This window comes from Natrix helvetica (genome assembly GCF_964273705.1).
Source record: "Natrix helvetica genome assembly, chromosome: 8".
In the NCBI taxonomy this organism is placed as follows: Eukaryota; Metazoa; Chordata; class Lepidosauria; order Squamata; family Natricidae; genus Natrix; species Natrix helvetica.
The window spans coordinates 8,674,409-8,688,531 of record NC_138559.1 but is presented as its reverse complement, the minus strand read 5'-3'; the positions used below and the strand labels follow the sequence as shown (position 1 = coordinate 8,688,531).

At 43.9% G+C, this 14,123-nt stretch overlaps 1 protein-coding gene across 3 annotated transcripts in view; it reads left to right on the top strand.

Moving 5' to 3' along the window:
* The first annotated feature begins 5,671 nt into the window (after positions 1-5,671).
* Positions 5,672-14,123, top strand: part of SLC39A14 (solute carrier family 39 member 14) — a 63,744-nt gene continuing 55,292 nt past the window's right edge. For 2 of the 3 annotated variants that reach the window (XM_081960793.1, XM_081960790.1), the window contains exon 1: positions 5,672-5,726. The gene's annotated coding sequence lies outside the window, so the exon portion shown is untranslated. Of the gene's footprint in view, positions 5,727-8,935; positions 8,950-14,123 lie in introns of those variants that run through there. The other variant, XM_081960792.1, reaches the window with a different exon arrangement.

The window sequence follows — 14,123 nt, the reverse complement described above, 5'->3', positions numbered from 1 at the left end:
GAAACGGTGTAGGGTCTCCTGCTTGGGCTGGTGGGGTTGGACTAGATGGCCTACAAGGTCCCTTCCAACTCTGTTAATCTGATCTGAAAATGGGACAAAAGTCACTTAACTGTTTCAATTGGCAACAGAAATTTTGGGCTCCAATTGTGCTTGTTAAATGTACACGAATATATAGTGAGTTGCACAGACGTCAATTCTCTGCAGCTGCAAAACTGGACTGCAATCTAAATGCATGCATTAGAAGGAGAAAAAAACACCTGCTTTTCAGTTATAATAATCTGGGTTGTTCCTCTGCTGACGGAGAATAAACAAGGCTTTTAAATAGCCTCTGAATTCTCCTGCAGGGCTGAATGAATGGGAGCCACACAACCACACTATTGTATGGCTATAGTTTGGCCAGAAAATGGACTACTTGGGCAAAGGCCAAGATCTTTCAGAGCTGCTACTGGTGATGGTATAGTAGTTTAATGGAATGGTGATGGAAACTGGTGCATGGTAGAATAGAATAGAATAGAATAGAATAGAATAGAATAGAATAAGGTGGGTAGGGTAGGGTAGAGTAAAATAGGGTAGGGTAGGGTAGAATAGAATAGAATAGAATAGAATAGAATTCTTTATTGGCCAAGTGTGATTGGACACACAAGGAATTTGTCTTTGGTGCAGATGCTCTCAGTGTATATAAGGAGAATAAAATACATTCATCAAGAATAAAAAGACACAACACTTAATGCTAGTCAAGGTTACTAATAAGCTATCAAATCATACTAGTAAACAATAAAAACAATATAAATTGAAAGATACAAGCAACATGGTTATAGTCATAAGTGGGGAGTGTTAGATACTAGGAAGGCAGAGAAGAAGAATCGTAATACATTCTTGGTAAATTATTGACAGTGTTGTGGGAATTAGTTGTTAAGCAGAGTGATGGTATTTGGGGAAAAACTGTCCTTGTGTCTAGTTGTTCTGGTGTGCAGTGCTCTATAGCCTCGTTTTGAGGGTAGGAGTTGAAACAATTTTTGTCTAGGATGTGAGGGGTCTATAGATTTTTTTTTTAATACATTTTTATTATTTTTACATTTAAAACAATGCAGTACCGCAAAGTCGAAGTGACCATACATTCACATTATATACAGCTAGTCTCAACCATTAACAATTAGCCTACTTAATACATCACCTATCCTTCTGTCCAATCACAATATATACAGTTTGTTCCAGTCTTGTCACCTTGTCTTATACCAATCATAAAATCTGTCCTAGACTTCAAAATATTCTGATTCCCCTTTATTTTTAAGATCAAGAGTGAGCCTATCTGCTTCCGCCCAGGCCAACACTTTTCTGATTATATCTAGCTCTGACGGTGTATTTTCTTTTTTCCAATATTGTGCATAAATTATGCGAGCCGCAGTTAGTACATGTATAATTAGATAAAGTGTATCTTTCTTAAACCCCTCCGGTATTATACCTAGGAGAAAAATTTCTGGTTTAAACAAGATTTGGTCTCCCACCATTTGTTTAAACCATGATTGAATCATTTTCTAATATTCTTTTGCCTCATTGCACGTCCACCACGTATGATAAAAAGTGCCTGGTGTTTTTTACACTTCCATTTGGAATTTGGGGCCAGATTTTTAAACATTTTGGAGAGCTGTGCTGGGGGGAGATGCCATCTGTAGAACATCTTATAAAGATTTTCTTTATACGCCGTTGCCATTGTTAGTTTCTGATTAAGTATCCAAGGGGTCTGTAGATATTGTGCTTTTTTATGACATTTTTAATGCTAGGTGTCCATTTTAAGTCCTGAGATATGGTAGAACCTAGAAACTTGGTAAGCAGGGTAGCAAAAAAACCTTGGCAAGTGCGTATCGTTTTTGGTCAAAAAATTGTAGCAGTGATTATTTCAATAGTCTCCTGTATGAATTCTATATTTATTTTTGTTATGGTCGGATCAGTGGTGGGTTTCTGCCGGTTTGCACCGGCTCAGGAGAACCGAATGGTGAAAGTTACTGATCCGGTGAGAGGAGGTTCGACCGGTGGACCCAGAAGTAACTTCCGCCTGCCCCAGTCCTGTCGCACACTCACTCCCCCCCCCCCCGCCCGTCCGCACTATCCTAGCCCAATTCGGTGTCACGTCCAAGGTGTGATAGCTTTCTACTGGAGTCCCCTCTGTCTTGCCTCCTCCGATCTCCCAAGGTTCTTTCCCCAGCGTGCTATAGCTTTCTACTGGATTCCCCTCCGTCTTGCCTCCTCCGATCTCCCAAGGTTCTTTCCCCAGCGTGCGATAGCTTTCTACTGGATTCCCCTCCGTCTTGCCTCCTCCGATCTCCCAAGGTTCTTTCCTCAGCGTGCGATAGCTTTGTACTGGATTCCCCTCTGTCTTGCGTCCTCCGATCTCCCTAATTTCGGCCCTTAATCCTCCAGTTGTCTATTTTTGGGAGGTTTTCCCCTCTCTTCCCCCCCCTTTCATAGGAGTCCCAAACGTTTTTGCCACATGGCTTGTGGGGTGTGTGGTCATGTGACTGAGTGTGCATGAGTGATGCCAAGTTGGCCATACTCGCCCGGGTCACATGACTGCCAAGCCACACCCACAAAATAGGCCACACCCACAGAATAGATTCTAAAAAAAATTGAAACCCACCACTGGTTCGGATCTACGAAGCAGCAGAATTAGGCAGTTGAACAGCTGGGTTGAATAGATATGGAGGGAGAATGTAAATGGCTGTGCTAACCCACCATAATTAAAATCAGGGATATCCAACCTTGGCAACCTTAAGTCTTGTGGACTTCAACTCCCAGAATTCCCAGAAATCTGGCTGGAGAATTCTGGCAGTTGGAAGTCCACAAATTTTAAAGTTGCCAAGGTTGAGAAACATTGCCCTAAGTCAACCTTGATTTCTGGTTGCCAAGGTTTTTTTTGGCAGCATCACCAGAACAATATGGCATTACCTTCATCCAATTCCTCTTTTCCTCTTCCTCCTCTTTGCAATTATGAATTCCTGGTGGTTTTCCATCCAAATTCTGTTCCTGCTTAGCTTTCAGGAAAAGGAGATGCTACTGCCATCCACCTGTAGCCAAGAGTGACTTATCCATCAATTAAAAATAAAAATGAATTGCACCTTCTGTCTGCAAAGACACAATGCAGAAGAAAAGGGAAACCATTTCGGAGTGCTGGATCACAAGGTTGGATTACTCTTAGAGCAATCTGTTCTAAAATGCAGCCAACGTTACAATCTGGTGGTGATTTCTCAAATGAATTGACAGACTGCAACCTTTAAAAAGAGCCATTTGGACCCGTTTCCCACAGAAAACACTGGGAGCCACAAAACCTGGGTGGGTGTGGCCAATTTGACATCACTCACACACCCCCAATCACATGACCCCCTTCCCCCAGCCATGCCTGCCCAGGTTTTATGGCTCCCGGTGTTTCTGTGGGAAACAGGTATCTCTCTGTGTGCATCTCTCTCTCTTTCTGTCCCTTTCTCACGTTCTCTCCCCTTTTCTCTCTTTCTGCCTCTCTCTCTCTCCCCCTTTCTCTTTCTCTCTCTCCCCAGGCGTGGAGTGACTGGAAGGGGAGGGCGAGGGGCGGGGCCAGCCAGTGGTGGGTTCTTCTGACAGGGAGCCACAGCAGGGGGACGAAAGAGCCACATGAGGCTCCAGAGCCGCAGGTTGCTGACACCCGACCTAGTCGATGATCATGGAGAATCAAAGCAACTTTTGTCAAGTACATAGATGGTGTTTCTTTCCAGTCCTAATAACCTGGAAGAAAAACAGGCCATTCCCTTTTGCGGGGAAAGTCAGCAAACTAAATAGGAAAATAAGTGTGAGCCCTGGCAGGCTTGATTGTGCACGTGTGTGTGCTTTCTTTCATTTTTTTTAAAAAAACTACCACAGTAACTTGCTTGTTCCGGAAAGTCGTTGTTTCCTCACATGCAAAGGGAGCTGGTTGGAAAAAGTGTGTTTAGTTTAGCCAGTTGAAGGCCAAAAAAAAAAAAAAAAAAAGAGCCCTGTTCTCTTGACAGGCGACAGTTGGGCTAGGTGGGGTTAAACATCACAATTTATTTGGCCATGTTTTGTTGAGTGACTGTTGTCTTGCACATTCTTAAATCTTGAATCGTGATTTGCAAACTGCACAATTGCAAGGTGAAAGCTAAGCAAAACACGTTAGTGTGATGTGTGAACCCAGACTGAGATAGTTCAATGAAATCTCCATGCATCATCATCATCATTTTGCTTCAGAGGTGAAGAGAAGGTTCCCGAGAATGCCTCATCACCTAGTGATGGCTTCAAACGGGTTGTTAATTTTGTAAGGCAGTTTGTTTGTTTTTGTGCTGTGAATTTGTGGTGCTGTGCACACTAGTTTATTGTGCCTGAAGTTTTTGGGTAGTGATTTTGAAACTTGGCAGCTTTTGAGACGGGTGGGCTTCCACTCTTAGAATTCTCCAAGCTACAATGAATGCTGAGGAATTCTAAATGCAGACGTCCACCCATTTTAAAAGTTCCCAAGTTGGAAATTTCCAACATTGCTACGTGCGAATCCACCAGTTACACCTATTGGTATTACAAGTCGGACAATTAATAGAACAGAATAGAAATAAAATTGAAATAGAATAGGAATAGAAATAGAATAGAATAGAAATAAAACAGAAATAGAATAGAAATAGAACAGAAATAAAATAGAAATAGAATGGAAATAGAATAGAAAAGAAATAGAATATATATAGAATAGAAATAGAAATAGAATAGAAATAAAATAGAGAAGAAATAGAATACAAATAGAAATAGAATTGGAATAGAATATGGAATAGAATAGAATGAAATGGAATGGAATAGAATTCTTTATTGGCCCAGTGTGATTAGACACAGAAGGAATTTGTCTTTGGTGCATATGCTCTCAGCGTACATAAAAAGAAAAATACATTTAATCACAAATCATAAAGTACAATACTTAATGATAGCCATAGGGTACAAATAAGCAATCAAATGCACCACAGAAGAAGAAGAAGAAATGGGCGAGAAAGCAAAATCAGTTCCCAATTTCAGGTCTTAAATCAGTGTTTCTCAAACTTGGCCACTTTAAGTCCTTAAACTATGCTGGCTGGGGGATTCTGGGAGTTGAAGTCCACAGGACTTAAAGTCGCCAAGTTTGAGAAACACTGTCTTAAATCAAGGGGAATTTGGAGGAGATAATTTCAGAAGGCAAGTTGGAAGGACAAGACGGGGGGCTGCAACTCTCACGGCGATCGGCAGAGGGCAGCAAAGGCGCAAGGACGCTTGACTCTCGGCTGCGATCTGGCGGTCGTCGCCCCTTTGCAGCCCGCTTTCTGTAAATGCAGGGGGAGGTTTAATCGGAAGGCCTGCAAAGCCCCCCCAACCCTATTTCCCCCCTATAAACCGCGTTATAAAAGGGGAGGGAAGAAGCCCCCCCCAAAAGCCCACCGCCCTCCAGCGTAAGCTACCCCATTTTGCGCCCCCCCCTTTCTGCATCCCTGATGCGCCACGCGGACCGGCTCCTCCGGAGGGGGCGGAGCTAGGTTAATTTCCAGCGAATCCCCCGCGCGAGAGGCGGGGCAACGTTGCCGGGCGGGCCAATAGGAGCACAGGGGTGGGCGAGTCCAATGACGGCCTGGAGGCGGGGCGGCCGTTCTCTTGATAATGAGCATGCGCGGTGGCGGCCGCCTGTCAGTCCCTGCGCTTGAGTTGCGGGGCCTTCAGCGAAGCGGCGTTACGAGGTGAGGCGGTCGGGAGCCCGGAGCGGAGGGGATGCTTGGCCACCGAGCGGGGCCCGCCCGGGGTGGAAGGTGTAGGGAAGGGGTCGGAGGGAGGAGAGAGAGAGAAGGGAGGGAGGGAGGACGGGAAGGAAGGAAGGAAAGGGAGAGGAAGAGGGAGGGAGGGAGGGAAGAAAGGGAGGGAGAGGGAAAGAAGAAGGAGGGAAGGAAGGAAGGAAAGGGAGAAGAAGAGGGAGGGAGGAAAAGGAAGGAGAGAAGGAGAAGAAGGGATAAAAATGAAGGAAGGAGAGAAGAAGAAGGGAGAAAGGAAGGAAGGAGAAGAAGGGATAGAAAGGAAGGAAAGAAGGAGAAGAAGGGATAGAAAGGAAGGAAAGAAGGAGAAGAAGGGATAGAAAGGAAGGAAGGAGAAGGGATAGAAAGGAAGGAGAGAAGGAGAAGAAGGGGTAGAAAGGAAGGAGAGAAGGAGAAGAAGGGATAAAAAGGAAGGAAGGAGAGAAGGAGAAGAAGGGATAGAAAGGAAGGAAGGAGAGGAGAAGAAGGGATAGAAAGGAAAGAAGGAGAAAAAGTGATAGGAAGGAAGGAGAGAAGGAGGAGAAGAAGGGAGAAAGGAAGGAAGGAAAGAAGAAGGAGGGAAGGAAGGAGAAGAAGGGAGAGGAAGGAATGAAGGAAAGGGAGAAGAAGAGGGAGGGAGGAAAGAGGCAGAAGGAAAGAAGAAGAAGGAGGGAAGGAAGAAAGGAGAAGAAGAGGGAGGGAGGGAGGAAAGGGAGGGAGAGGGAATGAAGGATGGAAGGAAGGAAAGAAAGGGAGAAGAAGAGGGAGGGAGGGAGGAAGGAAAGGAATGGAGAAGGAAAGAGGAAGGAAGGAAAGAAAGGGAGAAAAAGGAAGAGGGAGAGGGAAAGAAGGAGGGAAGGAAAGAGAGACGAAGAAGAGGGAGGGAGGAGGGAGGGAAGGAAGGAGAAGAAGAAGGGAGAGAAAGGAAGGAAGGAAAGAGGGAAAAGGAAAGGAGGAGGAAAGGGAGGAAGGAAAGGAAGGGAGAAGGAAAGAATGAGGGAAGGTAGGAAAGAAAGGGAGAAGAAGAGGGAGGGAGGAAGCAAGCAAGCTGGGGGGGAAAGGGAGGGTGTGGGGGGGGGTCCAGACTGCCTTTCTAGGCTGCTCCCACTACCTGTCACTCCTCCCACCACCCTCTAGAGTAGTTGGATTACAACTCCCATCATTCCCCACCAGCCTCCTTGTTTCGTGACACTAATGGCATTGATGGGAGTTGTAGTCCAGTTCTGGAGGGAAGTGGGGGAAATTGGCACATACCCCTCTATGGTGTATGTCTTCGCGCCCCCCCCTTCCAGATTCTTGCTTCCTGCGCCAGGAGGGGGCTCTCTCCCAACCCCAACCCCATTCCAGAGGTGCCCTTGTAGGGCAAGATTCCTGAACCATAACACTTTAGGAGGTCTAGACTTCAATTCCCAGTATTCCCCAGGAAGCCCTGGCTGGGGGGATTCTGGGAGTTGCGGTCCAGACCCCCTAAAGGTGCTTAGGATCAGAAGCACTGAATAGGGGTTGACTTCTTCTTCCTTTCTCTAATTGATTGCAAATCAAGGGGGATATCCGTTCTGTTGAGGTTGGCCAGGAAAAGTGGGTTATGGATCCAAGGACAGGAGGATCATTTGTCTGCTGTGGGCTGGGCTGGCTTCCTAGTTCTAAAGATGCTTAACAGAGTAAGCATGGAAGCATGGAAAAGACCAGGTCATCTAGTCCAACCCCCAGCCCAAGCAGGAGACCCTACACCATTTCTGACCGATGGCAGTCCACTCTCTTCTTGAAAGCTTCCAGTGATGAAGCTCCCACAACTTCTGTTTCACGGGTTGATGGTTCTCACTTTCAGAAAATTCCTTCTTATTTCCAGGTTGAATCTCTCCTTGTTCAGTTTTCATCCATTGTTCCTTGTCTGGGTGCTTTGGAAAATAGCTTGACCCCTTCATCTCACTGGCAGCCTCTCAAATATTGGAAGACTGCTATCTTGTCTCCCCTGGTCCTTCTCTTCACTATGCCATGCCCAGTTCCTGCAACCGTTCTTCATATGTTTTAGTATTTAAAGAGTTGGAACAGATTAACAGAGTTGGAAGGGGCCTTGTAGGTCATCTACTACAACCCCCCACCCAAGCAGGAGATCCTTCACCATTTCTGAGTCTCTTCTTGAAAGCTTCCAGGGATGAAGTTCCCACAACTTCCAAAGGCAACTTCTGTTCCATTGATTGATTGTTCTCACTGTCTGAAAATTCCTCCTTATTTCTAGGTTGAATCTCTCCTTGTTCAGTTTTCATCTATGGTTCCTTGTCTGGGTGCTTTAGAAAATAGCTTGAGCCCCTCCTCTCTCTGGTAACCCCTCAAGTATTGGAGGACTGCTATCATAGCTGCATGCTGTCCATCTTACACTCTGGATCAGCTTGGATTTTTTTTAACCTCAAATCACTCTTAGTTTCACTTTATTTTCCTTCTTCCAGGCTGATCCAGTTCCTTCTTCTCAAAGTCTGAGGTGGAAACCAGTCTGTCTTGCTGTCTGTAAACTTCCCAGTATAACTTCCCGATACAGATGTTCTTTCATGTGTCCCATTGTGCAGGATGTTTCTAGGTAGCCTCCAGATGTGTCCACGTCAATTTCCAGCATTCTCAGCGATGGCTGAGCTCACTTTGAATTTAGGACACTGAAGTTCCTATGTAGAGTGGGGGTGTCCAGGATGGGTTACATTGATTTTCACCGCTCAGAAATCGCTACAGAGGTTTCCTCAATTGTTTATTGAATAGCTTGTTGCCTTTTGCTAAAAGCAATTAACCCATCATGCACATAACATAATAGAATATATCAGGGGTGAAATCCAGCAGGTTCTCACAGGTCCTGGAGAATCGGTAGCGGAAAGTCTGAGTAGTTTGGAGAATTGGTAGTGGAAATTTTGAGTAGTTTGGAGAACCAGTAGTGGAAATGTTGAGTAGTGTGGAAAACCGGCAAATGCCACCTCTGGCTGGCCCCAGAGTGTGGTGGCAGTGGAGATTTTACAGTATCCTTCCCCTGCCTCGCCCACTAAGCCACGTCCACCAGCCACACCACATCCACCAACCCACGCCCACAGAGCCTGTAGTAAAAAAAATTAGAATTTCACCACTGGAATATATGCAGCCCGGGGTTGAACCCTGGAGACCTCCGTGTGCTCTGAGTTTGCTTCGAACAGCCAAGGTCAGAGACAACCAAGGACTCCCCATAACACAATCTCGGGTTTATCTAGTTCTCCCTTTGCATTTTTCCAAATGGGTTTGATGCCAGAATATACTGTTGTATTTTTCGCACTGTAAGACGCACCGGGCTATAAGAAGCACCTACATTTACAGGAGGAAAACAAGAAAAAAATAGTTTTTGACCTCCCCGTGTCGGACTTTATCCTTCCAGGCCCCTAGAAACACTCTGCAATGCTTCGCACAGCCCGTTTCTCCCCCCCCCCAAATGGGCCTGTTTTTGCCAAAAACATGCTCATTTTCAGCCTGCAGAGTGCTGCTGGGGGCTGGGGAGGGTGAGAACCCAATGCGCAGAGGACTTGGAAGCCCCAAAACAAAAATGGGCCATGCAGAGCACTGCAGAGTGGTTCTGGGGGGCGGGGAGGATGAAAACGTGATGCTCAGAGGGTTCTGGAGGCCAAAAAAATGCCTGTATTCGGTTTATAAGACGCACCTAAATTTTCACCCACTTTTAGGGGGGAAAAAGGTCGGTCTTATACTCTGATTAATACGGTATATTTCCCTTCCCACCTTCAGTTTCGCTGAGCACTCCAACCCACCTGAACCAAAGTTCTCTTTGCATTTGAGCCTTGTATGTATTATCATTTTACTTGGTCGTAGCATACAGCCTAATAAACCGTTTCCGTCTGGGAATTGTCCCCACCCCACCCCTTCAGCAGTATTCCCTGAATTTGTGTATTACGGTTTTCCTTCCAAGTAGCAATCTTCTCCTCCTCCTTCCATTTCCTGCCAGTGCCTAATGGCTAAAGCTGGCTGAATCCTACCTTTTAGAAATGCTTTTTAAGAATATCTATTTACTTTATTCCAATACAGTGTCATTGTCAAGGCACTGAGGATTTAATAGCTGCCAGCTGATGTAAGATGGTAAGCTGCCGTTTGTAAGCTGAAGGCAAGGCTGATGAAATGAGGCTGATTCATTGCAGCTATGGCATACCCCTTTTAAGACTGGTGGGGTCCACACAAGTCATTTACTGTTTTAAGCGGAGTCTTTATATAGGTGGTCATTAGAGAGGGTGTTTCTCTCTCTCTCAGCATGTGTTTAGTTCTCTCCTTGTGTTTGTACTGAATGGTAAAGGGATTTATCTCTGCATGTAAATGTCTGCATAGAGTTGTAGATAAACCACTGTTAATTGTCTAAAGCTCTGTATGCCGTCTTTTTGCTCCTGGTTTATCTCATAATACTAGTCACACAGCCAAAACTCTGACAGTCATGTTCTGGTCCCATTTGAGGGGACTCAACACAATATGATAGACCTTACAGGATATCATCCCTTATTCTTTCTATCTCATGGGGAGTCAGCCAGGTGAAGTGAGAGGCTCTTGTTGAAGAGAAGTGTGGAGAGAGGAGATTCTGAAAGGCCCGGCTACTAACACTGGCACAAGAAGCTGTTAGGTTTGCAATGTGGTGCGTGTGGATCCCTTATTGGTACAGATGTGATGGACTCCAGAGGGGTTGGTAGAATATTTTCAATAGCAAGGAATAGAATGGAATAACAGAGTTGGAAGGGACCTTGGAGGTCTTCTAGTCCAACTCCCTGCTCAAGCAGGAAACGGTATACCAGTGGCGGGTTTCAAAATTTTTTAGAACCTCTTCTGTAGGTGTGGCCTGCTTTGTGGGAGTGGCTTGCCGGCCATGTGACTGGGTGGGAGTGGCTTGCCGGCCGTGTGACCGTGTGGGAGTGGCTTGCCAGCCATGTGACTGGGTGGGCATGGCCAACTTGTAAAATGTGGTGAAACTCACTTAACAACGATCTTGCTTAGCAACCAAAATGTTGGCTCAGAAACTCCAGGGGTGTTCAAACTTGACAGCTTTAAGACTTGTGGACTTCAACTCCCAGAATTCCTCCTCTCGCTCTTCATCTTGATGATGTGCGGACAGGCGGGGGGAGGGAGCTGGAACCGGTTCTGAACGGCACTGTAGATTTGTGGAACCTCTTCTATAGAAGAGGTTAGAACTGGCAGGAACCCACCTCTGCCCTATACCGTTTCAGACAAATGGTTGTCCAGTCTCTTCTTAAAAACATCCAGTGTTGGAGCATTCACAACTTCTGAAGGCAAGCTGTTCCACTGATTAATTGTTCTAACTGTCAGAAAGTTTCTCCTCAGTTCTAAGTTGCTTCTCTCCTTGATTAGTTTCCACCCATTGCTTCTTATTTTACCCTCACGTGCTTTGAAGAATAGCTTGACTCCCTCTTCTTTGTGGCAACCCCTGAGATATTGGAACACTGCTATCATGTCTCCCCTAGTCCTTCTTTCTATTAAACTATACATACCCAGTTCCTGCAACTGTTCTTCATATGTTTTAGTCTCCAGTCCCCCAAATCCTCTTTGTTGCTCTTCTCTGCCCTCTTTCTAGAGTCTGCACATCTTTTTAAAACCGTGGCGACCAAAACTGAATGCAGTATTCCAAGTGTGGCCTTACCAAGGCCTTATAAAGTGGTATTAACACTTCCCCTGATCTTGATTCTCTCCCTCTGTTGATGCAGCCTAGAACTGAATGGATATCAGGGCCACCAGCAGGCAGAAGCTGCGTTGGTGCAACGCACACTGGACAAAGCCAAAAAGAGTTTGTAGTGTATCTTACCATCACCTTAGCTTGAATTGTTTATCTGGGGTTCTCGTGTGACGTGACTACAACCACTGCGTTTTATTAGGCTGTGCAAATGTAGCCAATTTTCTTAGCTGTTGTTTGGGGAATACTAGTGATATGTGTCTATGGGCTTAAGGGGCAGTGATATCCTGAGTATTTGGACTTTGTGAGAGGAGGGATAAAGATCCTACGAAAGAAATGTTGGGTGTGCTCTTCATGCTCAGTACAGAGTATGATGAGGTGGAACTAAATGTGAGGAATTTGGGAGAAGGATATTTGTGGGGTCCCACAAGCGTGGGGTCCTTTGAACTTGGTTGTTTGTTTGCAGACATTTCATTACCCAACTAGATAACGTCATCAGTGCAAGTGAGTGTGGGGCATGTTCCCTGTTTACACCTCTTGTGCTAAGAGGTGGAGGAGTGTGGTTTATCCTTGGTAGTTCTTGATTATGGTATTGTTTTCTGCTTGATTCTTTGTCAGGTGTTAATCCCTGTTTATCTGGGTGTTTGTGGAGAGGATGTTGCGCTAGTTGTTTTATTTCCTTAGCTTTCTTTATTGTCTCTTTTGAGTGGTGTTTAAAGACAAACAAACTCCACAGTTCAACTCTGAACTACCTATCTTCTCTTCTAGTTCCTGTCAAATGTAGACATTTCTTGGAAGTAGAGGCACATCTTTGAGAAATTTGGTCAGCTATTATGGGCCACCAATAAAACAGGGCATGGGGAAATTATTTTGGAGCACTGATATTTTTTTTAAAAAAAGATTTTTTTTATTTTTGAATAAACACAGACAAAACACAACAAACACCACAAAAATATCTTCCATTACAGATTATAAAGAGTGTGTCAATTGGTTACAAAGAGCTTTCGTGCATCCCTTCCACAGTCATCACCTACAATTCATATCAAGTTATATGTTTTAAATCAAATATATTTATATATATATATATTACTATCATCATACCTCAATCTTCATATGACTGATTATTTTTACGTCCCTTTATATAAAATATTCCAAAATTTAAAGCAAAACCACATGATGGCATTCCGTTATCTATTCTCAATATCATCCAGCAATATTACATCTTTATGACACTTTCCAAATAAAAAAAATAATTATGTTTAATAACAAAGTTTCTGGACCTCCTTTCTTAATCATTGTTTACAATTTATATCCAATTTCCCTTTTATCATGTCAATACAAATATTACATTATCATTATCAATCATTTATTTAACAACATCCGTCATCATTTCATTTTTATTTTTTATTTTTTGGTCTTAGTTTAACTACATTTGACTTACTCTTTATTATTATTATTATTATTATATAAGCTTTTATATATAACAGAGTTTCTAAACTTCCTTTCATGATCATCATTTAGGATTTATACCAAATTTCCTCTTATCAAACCAATACATATGTGTACATTGTTATCATTATCAATTATTTATCTAACTATATCCATTACTTCATTTTTAACATAATGCTCTAATTTTAACTAAATTTGACTAATATTTTGTTATTAGTTTTCATATCTCAACCTGTGTCTTTCCAGTAAATAGTTCAGTCTTATGTCTTTTACCATTTGTGGAATTAGTGTTCTGGTTATTTCCTGAATCAAATTTGTTTGGACTTCTCTTCACAATTTGTTGCTTTTTGCATATATTGTAAAATCTCGAGACCCTCCATCCGCTTCTTTAATCAGCTTATCTTTGGTTATCAGTAGTGCTTTTGTCAAAGTTTCTCTCCTTGGATCCATCAATTCTTCTTTTTTCTTCTTCTTCTAAACCTAGAAATCTGGGGTAGAGCTCCTTTCCATCTATCTTCCCTTTCCATGTTCCACTCTTTCCATCTCCAATCACACTCACTTCACTGGAAGCACTGACATTTTGGAAGAAGTATTGCAGATTTATTAAGATAAAGACTGAGGAAGCGGAGGATAATCAAATACCATATTTTTCGGAGTACAGGACGCATCAAGATTTTGAAGAGGTAAATAAAAAAAAAAGGTTTTGCACTCTGCAGGCCTCCCAAACTCAATGCACACCTAATTTTTTTGTGAAAAACGGGGCATGCAGAGAGTTTGAGAGGCCTACAAAGTGCTCCTGGGGGCTGGGGGGAGGGGCAAAAATGGCCTGTTTTTTTTGGCAAACACAATGCATGCATAGGCTTTGGGAGGGTTGTAGAGTCCTCCTGGGGGCTGGGGGGGGCACAAACGAGGAAAAAACGGCCCGTTTTTTGCTCCTTTTTGCCCTCCCAAGCCCCCAGGAGCACTTTGTGGGCTTCCCAAACCCTCTGCACATCCATTTTTGTGAAGGGGGTGGGGTTTTGGGAGGCCAAAAATGCTGTATTCAATGTATAAAACGTGCCCAGATTTTCACCCTCTTTTTTGGGGGAAAAAGGTGCGTCTTATACTCCAAAAATAAGGTAGTTGCAGGAATTTTGTGTGTGTGTGTGTGTTTCTGTGTGTGTGTGTGTGTGTGTTTCTGTGTGTGTGTGTGTGTGTGTGTGTAGGAGAATGGTAAC